Genomic DNA, 9,754 nt, shown 5'->3' on the forward strand with positions numbered 1-9,754 from the left:
CCCCGGCTGACGCGGTTTCGTGCCGCCCCGGCAGACGCGGTTTTTTGCGCCGCCCCGGCTGACGTGGTTTTTGCCGCCCCGGCTGACGCAGTTCGGACTTTGCACTTTTTGGCTGAGCCTGGCTGGCGGCCCACTCACTCGATCGCCATGTCTGTTTGCCACAGTTTTCCCGGTGGTGCCGCACCCGGGCTCGCCCCGGCAGACGCGTTTTTTTTTTTTCCTTCGCCCCGGCAGACGTGGTTCCCCCCCCCCCCTCCGTCTTTCTTTTTGTTTTTTTTTTTCGCCGCGGCTGAAGTGGATTTTTCGGTGCCTCGACGCCCCGGTAGTCGCGGTTTTTCCGTTTCCGCACGGCCCCGGCTGACGCTGCTCGGTCACAGTCGCCTTTTGTGGTGATTGCAGACTTCTTGAGCGCGGGTGTTTTTTTTTTTTGTTGTTGTTGTTGTTTTATTACGCATTCGCTCCAGCAGACGCTGTTTAGACTTTTTGTTTCCTCTTTTATCCTGCGACGAGGTGACGAGGTTTATTCGGTGCCCCGCCGCCCCGGCTGAAGTGATTTTTCCTGTCCCGTGCCGCCCCGGCTGACGCGGTTGGGACTTCGCGTTTGTTCGGCCGCCACGGGTTTTGGCGCACTCGCTCGGTTGCTTGTTGTTGCCACTTGTTGCGAACCCAGGTTTCTTGAGCGAGCGCGGGCGTTTTTTCTTCCTTTCTTTCTTTGTTCTATGTGTTAGCGAATCGGCCTTTAATATCACACGAGGACTCACAACCAACAATTTTCAGTTTGAAGTGTAAAAAATCTGCAGGTGTTGACGTAACTGACTTGCCCCGTACCCTTGAGTACATCCATGAAGTTCTCGTAGTACTACTAAATCGCATTATTCCAAGTGGAGAAATTCCCATAAACTTGCAAACCTCTACACGAAAATCGGTGCGCGTGATAAAGTTGAAAATTATCGTCCGATATCAAATGTGCCTTCTATAACACAAATTCTAGGAAAAAAAAAAAAAAAAACACTTGTTCGCCGTTTTCTGCGCCGTGACTGGCAGCACTCCGGCGAAGCGAAACGGGGTCGATTCGAGCACGATATCGGCGTCTTTCGACGTGCTCGCCGGCGACCGTCGCACGAGTACGTCGCACGAGCGCGTCTGCCGGGGCGCCGTTTGCGAAGCCGACGCAAAAGTGGGAACCGCCGCTCGGATGATCGCCGCTTTCGGCAGAGTGAGTGTTGGCACTCCGGGGAAGCGAAACAGCGTGAATGCGCCCACGAAATCGGCGTATTTTGAAGTGCCCGCCGGCGACCGTCGCACGAGTACGGTAAACCGCGTCAGCCGGGGCGTAGTTCGGGACGCCGACGAAAAAGTGGGAAGCGCAACTCGGATCTTCGCCGTTTTTGCAGGAGTGAGTGGCGGCCCTCCTGCGAGACCAAGAAGCATCGATTCGTGCACGAATTCGGCGCCTTTCGACGTGATCGCCGGCGACCGTCGCTCGAGTAGGGCAAACCGCGTCTGCCGGGGCGGGCTTCGGGACGCCGATGCGAAAGTGGGAAACGCTGCTCGGATGTTCGCCGTTTTTGGCCGAGTGAGTGCTGGCACACGGGCGAAGCCAAACGGGGCCGATTACGGCACGATATCGGCGTCTTTCGACGTGCCCGCCGGCGACCGTCGCACGAGTACGGTAAACCGCGTCAGCCCGGGCGGAGTTCGGGACGCCGATGCGAAAGTGGAGAACGCCGCTCGGATCTTCGCCGTTTTTGGAGGAGTGAGTGGCGGCACTCCGGAGAAGCCAGGGAGCGCCAATTAGCGCACGATATCGGCGTCTTTCGACGCGCTCGCCGGCGACCGTCGCACGAGTAGGGCAAACCGCGTCTGCCGGGGCGGGGTTTACGACGCCGACGCAAAAGTGGGAACCGCCGCTCGGATGTTGGCCGTTTTTGGCAGAGTGAGTGCTGGCACTCCGGCGACGCGAAAGAGCGCGAATGCGCCCACGAAAGTGGCGTATTTGGACGTGCGTGACGGCGACCGCTGCAGGAGTACGAAAAACCACGTCAGCCGGGGCGAGCGACACACGGCGGTCTGGGTGCTTATCGCTGCTATTATAGGGGCACCCCGGCAGACGCAGAAAAAAAAAAAAAAATTTTCGACCTTCTTTTTTGCTGGTCGAGCTCGGGTAACCCAGGTCGCAATGGGAGCCGCGCACGAAAGCGGCGTCGCGAGACGCGTTCGCGGTCGCTAGTCGCACGAGCTCGGCAACCGCGTCAGCCGGCGCGGAGTTCGGGATGCCGACGGCTAAGTGGGTACCGCTGCTCGGATGTTCGCCGTTTTTGGCCGAGTGAGTGCTGGCACTCCGGTGAAGCCAAGGAGCGCCAATTCGTGCACGATATCGGCGTCTTTCGACGTGCCCGCCGGCCACCGCCGCACGAGTACGGCAAACCGCGTCTGCCGGGGCGGGGTTCGCGACGCGTACGCAATAGTGGGAACCGTCGCTCGGATGTTCGTCGTCTTTGGCCGAGCGAGTGCTGGCACTCCGGCGAAGCGAAACGGGGCCGATTCGGGCACGATATCGGCGTATTTCGACGTGCTCGCCGGCGACCGTCGCACGAGTACGGCAAAGCGCGTCTGCCGGGGCGAGGTTTGCGACGCCGACGAAAAAGTGGGAAGCGCCGCTCGGATCTTCGCCGTTTTTGCAGGAGTGAGTGGCGGCCCTCCTGCGAGACCAAGAAGCATCGACTCGCGCACGATATCGGTGTCTTTCGACGTGCCCGCCGGCCACCGCCGCACGAGTACGGCAAACCGCGTATGCCGGGGCGGGGTTGGCGACGCCGACGCAAAAGTGGGAACCGCCACTAGGATGTTCGCCGTTTTTGGCAGAGTGAGTGCTGGCACTCCGGCGAAGCGAAAGAGCGCGAATGCGCCCACGAAAGTGGCGTGTTTGGACGTGCTTGACGACGACCACCGCAGGAAAACGAAAAACCACGTCAGCCGGGGCGAGCGACCCATGGCGGTCTGGGTGCTTATCGCTGCTATTATAGGGGCACCCCGGCAGACGCAAAAAAAAAAAAAAAATTTTTTTCGACATTCTTTTTTGCTCGTCGACCTCGGGTGACCCAGGTCGCAGTGGGAGCCGCGCACGAAAGCGGCGTCGCGAGACGGCTTCGCGGTCGCTAGTCGCACGAGCTCGGCAACCGCGTCTGCCGGGGCGGAGTTCGGGACGCCGACGGCTAAGTGGGAACCGCCGCTCGGATGTTCGCCGTTTGTGGCCGAGTGAGTGCTGGCACTCCGGCGAAGCCAAACGGGGCCGATTCCGGCACGATATCGGCGTCTTTCTACGTGCTCGCCGGCGACCGTCGCACGAGTACGGCAAAGTGCGTCTGCCGGGGCGGGGTTTGCGACGCGTACGCAATAGTGAGAACCGTCGCTCGGATGTTCGTCGTCTTTCGCCGAGCCAGTGCTGGCAATCCGGCGAAGCCGAACGGAGCCGATTCGGGCACGATATCGGCGTCTTTCCACGTGCTCGCCGGCGACCGTCGCACGAGTACGGTAAACCGCGTCAGCCGGGGCGGAGTTCGGGACGCCGATGCGAAAGTGGGAAGCGCCGCTCGGATCTTCGCCGTTTTTGGAGGAGTCAGTGGCGGCACTCCGGTGAAGCCAAGGTGCGCCAATTCGCGCACGATATCGGCGTCTTTCGACGTGCCCGCCGGCCACCGTCGCACGAGTACGGCAAACCTCGTCTGCCGGGGCGGGGTTTGCGACGCCGACGCAAAAGTGGGAACCGCCGCTCGGATGTTCGCCGTTTTTGGCAGAGTGAGTGCTGGCACTCCGGCGAAGCGAAAGAGCGCGAATGCGCCCACGAAAGTGGCGTGTTTGGACGTGCTTGACGACGACCACCGCAGGAAAACGAAAAACCACGTCAGCCGGGGCGAGCGACCCATGGCGGTCTGGGTGCTTATCGCTGCTATTATAGGGGCACCCCGGCAGACGCAAAAAAAAAAAAAATTTTTTTCGACATTCTTTTTTGCTCGTCGACCTCGGGTGACCCAGGTCGCAGTGGGAGCCGCGCACGAAAGCGGCGTCGCGAGACGGCTTCGCGGTCGCTAGTCGCACGAGCTCGGCAACCGCGTCTGCCGGGGCGGAGTTCGGGACGCCGACGGCTAAGTGGGAACCGCCGCTCGGATGTTCGCCGTTTGTGGCCGAGTGAGTGCTGGCACTCCGGCGAAGCCAAACGGGGCCGATTCCGGCACGATATCGGCGTCTTTCTACGTGCTCGCCGGCGACCGTCGCACGAGTACGGCAAAGTGCGTCTGCCGGGGCGGGGTTTGCGACGCGTACGCAATAGTGAGAACCGTCGCTCGGATGTTCGTCGTCTTTCGCCGAGCCAGTGCTGGCACTCCGGCGAAGCCGAACGGAGCCGATTCGGGCACGATATCGGCGTCTTTCCACGTGCTCGCCGGCGACCGTCGCACGAGTACGGTAAACCGCGTCAGCCGGGGCGGAGTTCGGGACGCCGATGCGAAAGTGGGAAGCGCCGCTCGGATCTTCGCCGTTTTTGGAGGAGTCAGTGGCGGCACTCCGGTGAAGCCAAGGTGCGCCAATTCGCGCACGATATCGGCGTCTTTCGACGTGCCCGCCGGCCACCGTCGCACGAGTACGGCAAACCTCGTCTGCCGGGGCGGGGTTTGCGACGCCGACGCAAAAGTGGGAACCGCCGCTCGGATGTTCGCCGTTTTTGGCAGAGTGAGTGCTGGCACTCCGGCGAAGCGAAAGAGCGTGAATGCGCCCACGAAAGTAGCGTATTTGGACGTGCTTGACGGCGACCGCCGCAGGAGTACGAAAAACCACGTCAGCCGGGGCGAGCGACCCACGGCGGTCTGGGTGCTTATCGCTGCTATTATAGGGGCACCCCGGCAGACGCAGAAAGAAAAAAAAAAATGGGGACATGGCGTGCGTCACCGTGCGGCTTCGCAGCGTTGCCGAAGTCGCCGAGCCCTTCGACTGAGCCGAACGGCGGACAGGGAACGTTGGTCGGCCGTTCTAACCTGTCGGTGCCACGCCGAGACGTCGTTAAGGAAAACCGCGTCGTGGGCCTCTACGACGCCGTCGAGTCGTTGTACGTTTGGTGTCCAGCGTGTCGGCGGCGAGTAGCGGACACGTCGTTCACGACTTCGGTCTTTCGCAGTCGACGCGAACTTGCGGAGAGTCGTGGTGCCTCACGTTTTCGGCAGAAACCGCGGCGGAATTTTCCCGTGCGTGCGCGCACGACCTCGGTGCTGTGCCGTCAGCGTAGTGTTGCACAAACTCGTGGCCTACCCAAGGTGCGGTACGTTTGCGGCCGTATCCTCGGTGGGAATTTCGTGAGTAGGGTCGCAAATTCTACGACCTCGGCGGGTTTGAGAGCGACGTAGACTTGTGGCACGCTCAACATGCCACACGTTTCGGGGCACACCCGCGGTGAAATTTTCTCGAGTACGCTCGTATTAGGGCCCAAGGAGGTCTGGGTACTTATCGCTGCTATTATGTGGGGGTTCTCGTGAGCGGCGTACGCGAAAGCGACCGGGTGTCTGATATGCGGCGGGCTTCGGCCTCGTCAAGCGTGTCCTCGGGTCTGCTCCAGGGGAATCCACGGCAGTCGTCTGCAGCCTCATCCGCTTGATGCGTTAGGGGCTGGTTGTCGGACGGTGCCGTTTTACCACGATATCGAGGTGTGTTCCGTGTCGTCCTCGGGCGATTCAGATGCGAAAGCGCCGAAGACGCGGGCGTGACCCGTCGTCTGGCGGCTTTGCAGTCTCGGCTCCGTTGCTAGTTCCGGCCGGTCCACCGACAGTGCAGCGGGCTTGGGCAACCCGCACGGCGCGACCGAGTCGATGCAACGAAAAAGAGCGAGCATGAACGTGCTTCTTGCCGCACGGCTCCCACTCGTCTTTCGGGAAGGTTGTGCCGTAGCGAGCTCGAACGCCGTCATCTCGGAGTGCAAAATAAGCGTGTTGGGGCGCCTGAAGGTGGCCTCCGCCGCACACAGACTGCGTCCGGCCCGCCGAGGGCGAGGACGGACGCGCAGTCGAACGATTACCTGGTTGATCCTGCCAGTAATCATATGCTTGTCTCAAAGATTAAGCCATGCATGTCTAAGTACATGCCGAAATAAGGCGAAACCGCGAATGGCTCATTAAATCAGTTATGGTTCCTTAGATCGTTTCTTCCTACTTGGATAACTGTGGCAATTCTAGAGCTAATACATGCAGTGAGCCTGGAGCCCTTTGGGTAACGGGTGCTTTTATTAGACCAAGATCGATCGGGTTTCGGCCCGTATTGTGTGGTGACTCTGGATAACTTTGTGCTGATCGCATGGCCACGAGCCGGCGACGTTTCTTTCAAGTGTCTGCCTTATCAACTTTCGATGGTAGGTTACTTGCTTACCATGGTTGTTACGGGTAACGGAGAATCAGGGTTCGATTCCGGAGAGGGAGCCTGAGAAACGGCTACCACATCCAAGGAAGGCAGCAGGCGCGCAAATTACCCACTCCCGGCACGTGGAGGTAGTGACGAAAAATAACAATACGGGACTCTTTTGAGGCCCCGTAATTGAAATGAGTACACTCTAAATCCTTTAACGAGGATCAATTGGAGGGCAAGTCTGGTGCCAGCAGCCGCGGTAATTCCAGCTCCAATAGCGTATACTAAAGCTGCTGCGGTTAAAAAGCTCGTAGTTGGATCTCAGTTCCAGACGAGTAGTGCATCTACCCGATGCGACGGCTCGGACTGAACATCATGCCGGTTCTTTCTTGGTGCACTTCATTGTGTGCCTCGAGATGGCCGGTGCTTTTACTTTGAAAAAATTAGAGTGCTCAACGCAGGCGAGTCGCCTGAATAAACTTGCATGGAATAATAGAACAAGACCTCGTTTCTGTTCTGTTGGTTTTTGGAATACGAGGTAATGATTAAGAGGGACGGACGGGGGCATTCGTATTGCGGCGCTAGAGGTGAAATTCTTGGACCGTCGCAAGACGAACTACTGCGAAAGCATTTGCCAAGAATGTTTTCATTGATCAAGAACGAAAGTCAGAGGTTCGAAGGCGATCAGATACCGCCCTAGTTCTGACCATAAACGATGCCAACCAGCGATCCGCCTGAGTTACTCAAATGACTCGGCGGGCAGCTTCCGGGAAACCAAAGTATTTGGGTTCCGGGGGAAGTATGGTTGCAAAGCTGAAACTTAAAGGAATTGACGGAAGGGCACCACCAGGAGTGGAGCCTGCGGCTTAATTTGACTCAACACGGGAAAACTTACCCGGCCCGGACACTGGGAGGATTGACAGATTGAGAGCTCTTTCTTGATTCGGTGGATGGTGGTGCATGGCCGTTCTTAGTTGGTGGAGCGATTTGTCTGGTTAATTCCGATAACGAACGAGACTCTAGCCTATTAAATAGGTGCGGGGTTCCCAGCACCTTACAACCTTCTTAGAGGGACAAGCGGCTCCTAGCCGCACGAAACAGAGCAATAACAGGTCTGTGATGCCCTTAGATGTCCGGGGCCGCACGCGCGCTACACTGAAGGAAGCAGCGTGTCTTTATCCCTGTCTGAAAAGACTGGGTAACCCGTGGAACTTCTTTCGTGATTGGGATAGGGGCTTGCAATTGTTCCCCTTGAACGAGGAATTCCCAGTAAGCGCGAGTCATAAGCTCGCGTTGATTACGTCCCTGCCCTTTGTACACACCGCCCGTCGCTACTACCGATTGAATGATTTAGTGAGGTCTTCGGACCGATGTCCGGCGCGGCCTTTCGGTTGCGCCGGTCTGTTGGAAAGATGACCAAACTTGATCATTTAGAGGAAGTAAAAGTCGTAACAAGGTTTCCGTAGGTGAACCTGCGGAAGGATCATTAACGGATTGTGAAGGGTGAGCGCCTCAGCTGCGTCTGCGCCCGACACTTTCTGCCGCTGACCCCGTTTGGACGCGGGGTCGGCTTTTCCCCACGGGGCTGCCTGAATGTGGAGCGGCACCCCGTGACAAATTGTTGCGCCCAGCGGACGCCAACACCGCGACCTTGGACGGTCGGCCAGGTGGCGGACGCGGGTACAAACGGCGCAACGCACTCATAGGTCGGCTTTCGACCCGCCACTGCACCGTGGCTCGAAGCGCTCGAAATGCGCGACCCGACCGCTGCGGGACCGCCTAGTACTGTAAACAGGAGCGGCGGAGCGCGAACGGCGAGTCGTGGTTACGTCGGTAGAAGGCGAGGCTGCGCGTTCCCGAAACGCCAGCCGAGTGCCCTCCCGACCGTTCGAGCGTGCAAGAACGAGACCCGACAATCGCGCGGCGACTGCCAAGTACGAGAGGAACGGCACAAGCGTCGGCGGTCGGTCAAGGAACTGGCGATGTGACGGGTCCGCTGTGCACCAGTGCATACCGTCCCGCCGTCCGCGGCAAGCGCCTCCGCGTCCTCGGGTGACGGAGGCTGCCGGTCGGTTCTTGCAGGCGAGGGATCTCGCTGGCACCGGTTCGCGTTGACGCGCGGCCGGTCATGGCACGGCGATGCGACGGCCGAGGTGCGCAGTACTCGATGGAGGAACCGCACGCTCCGATGACCGTCCCGCCCTCCGCGGCGTATGCGTACCGACCGTAATGGTTGCAGCAGCGCCGGCCGGCTTTTGAATTCGCCACACGAAACACGGTGCGAGATCGCGGTTAGGGGAGCGTCGACGTTGCCAGGCGTTTTGCTTGCTGCCGAGGGAAAGGCGGCACGGCCACGTCGCGCTCGTCGCGATTAGCGGGTCTGCGCGCTTTGGGAAGGTGCCGCAACGACTTGCCGAAAGAGGAAGCACGGAAGAACGAGGGACTTGGACGTCCCGACAATTGAACGCACTTGCGGCCAGGCCCTTGCTGGCTTCGTTCTTCCGCCTCGAGTAGGCTCGTACGCGGCTCCGGCGCCGAAAGTGGTCCTTGGCACCGACTTCGGTGGACGTGGGAAGTGCCGCGCAAGTACGGCGCGCCTGGCTCCACCTGTTGGCTAAAGTAGGCAGCCGGATCGGCATTTTGGTGTGCGGTGGCAAACCGTGGATGCGAAAAAAGCTTGTGCGATTTCGTGGAACAAAAAGCGGGGGTCCCCCTTTTTATGCGGAGGAGACCGACCCGCCCGCCGTGGTGAACCGCGACGCCACGGTAAAAACGGGAGAGGCTTGTCGATGGGACCGTGCATCCCGCGCTCCACGGAGGCCGGGAGGCGGCCGCCCGAGGAAATGTGTAGCCGTCGAGGCCCGCATCTGCGTGCACTCTTATCCAAATGGGTGTACCGCAGGCATTTTCTGGTTAGGCGGGCCAATGAGAGCGAGCACACAACGATACCTACGGGTCCGGCTTGGAGAACCGGCTTCGACGCCTCCCGAGTATTTATAGAGGGGTGGACCACGAAAGCACTCGCAAGTAGCGGAAGCGAAACGCCGTCCGAAACACACCGTTTGCTCGATTTGCGGCAGCCGAAAAAGGCGCGGCAGAGTTTTGGAGTCCAAGCGTGCGCTGAAAAGCGCCCTTCTTGGCCACTGTTTGGCCGAGTGCCAGAAACGTTTGGTTTTGACTGTACGGAATTGAACAAACACTTTTTCACGACTCTAAGCGGTGGATCACTCGGTTCTCGGGTCGATGAAGAACGCAGCCAGCTGCGAGACTTGGTGTGAATTGCAGGACACACTGAGCACTGATTCTTTGAACGCACATTGCGGCCTTGGGTCTTCCCTTGGCTTCGTCTGTCTGAGGGTCGGATCACATA

At 59.4% G+C, this 9,754-nt stretch overlaps 2 non-coding genes across 2 annotated transcripts; both read left to right on the forward strand.

Annotated features, from left to right (window-relative positions):
- Positions 1-6,058: 6,058 nt before the first annotated feature.
- LOC142795294 (small subunit ribosomal RNA) lies at positions 6,059-7,873 on the forward strand. The gene has a single exon (XR_012892921.1). It is a non-coding gene; the product is annotated as a small subunit ribosomal RNA (ribosomal RNA).
- Positions 7,874-9,592: 1,719 nt separating this feature from the next.
- LOC142795293 (5.8S ribosomal RNA) lies at positions 9,593-9,745 on the forward strand. The gene has a single exon (XR_012892920.1). It is a non-coding gene; the product is annotated as a 5.8S ribosomal RNA (ribosomal RNA).
- The last annotated feature ends 9 nt before the right edge of the window (positions 9,746-9,754 follow it).

The sequence above is a fragment of the Rhipicephalus microplus genome, unplaced genomic scaffold (genome assembly GCF_043290135.1).
Source record: "Rhipicephalus microplus isolate Deutch F79 unplaced genomic scaffold, USDA_Rmic scaffold_608, whole genome shotgun sequence".
In the NCBI taxonomy this organism is placed as follows: Eukaryota; Metazoa; Arthropoda; class Arachnida; order Ixodida; family Ixodidae; genus Rhipicephalus; species Rhipicephalus microplus.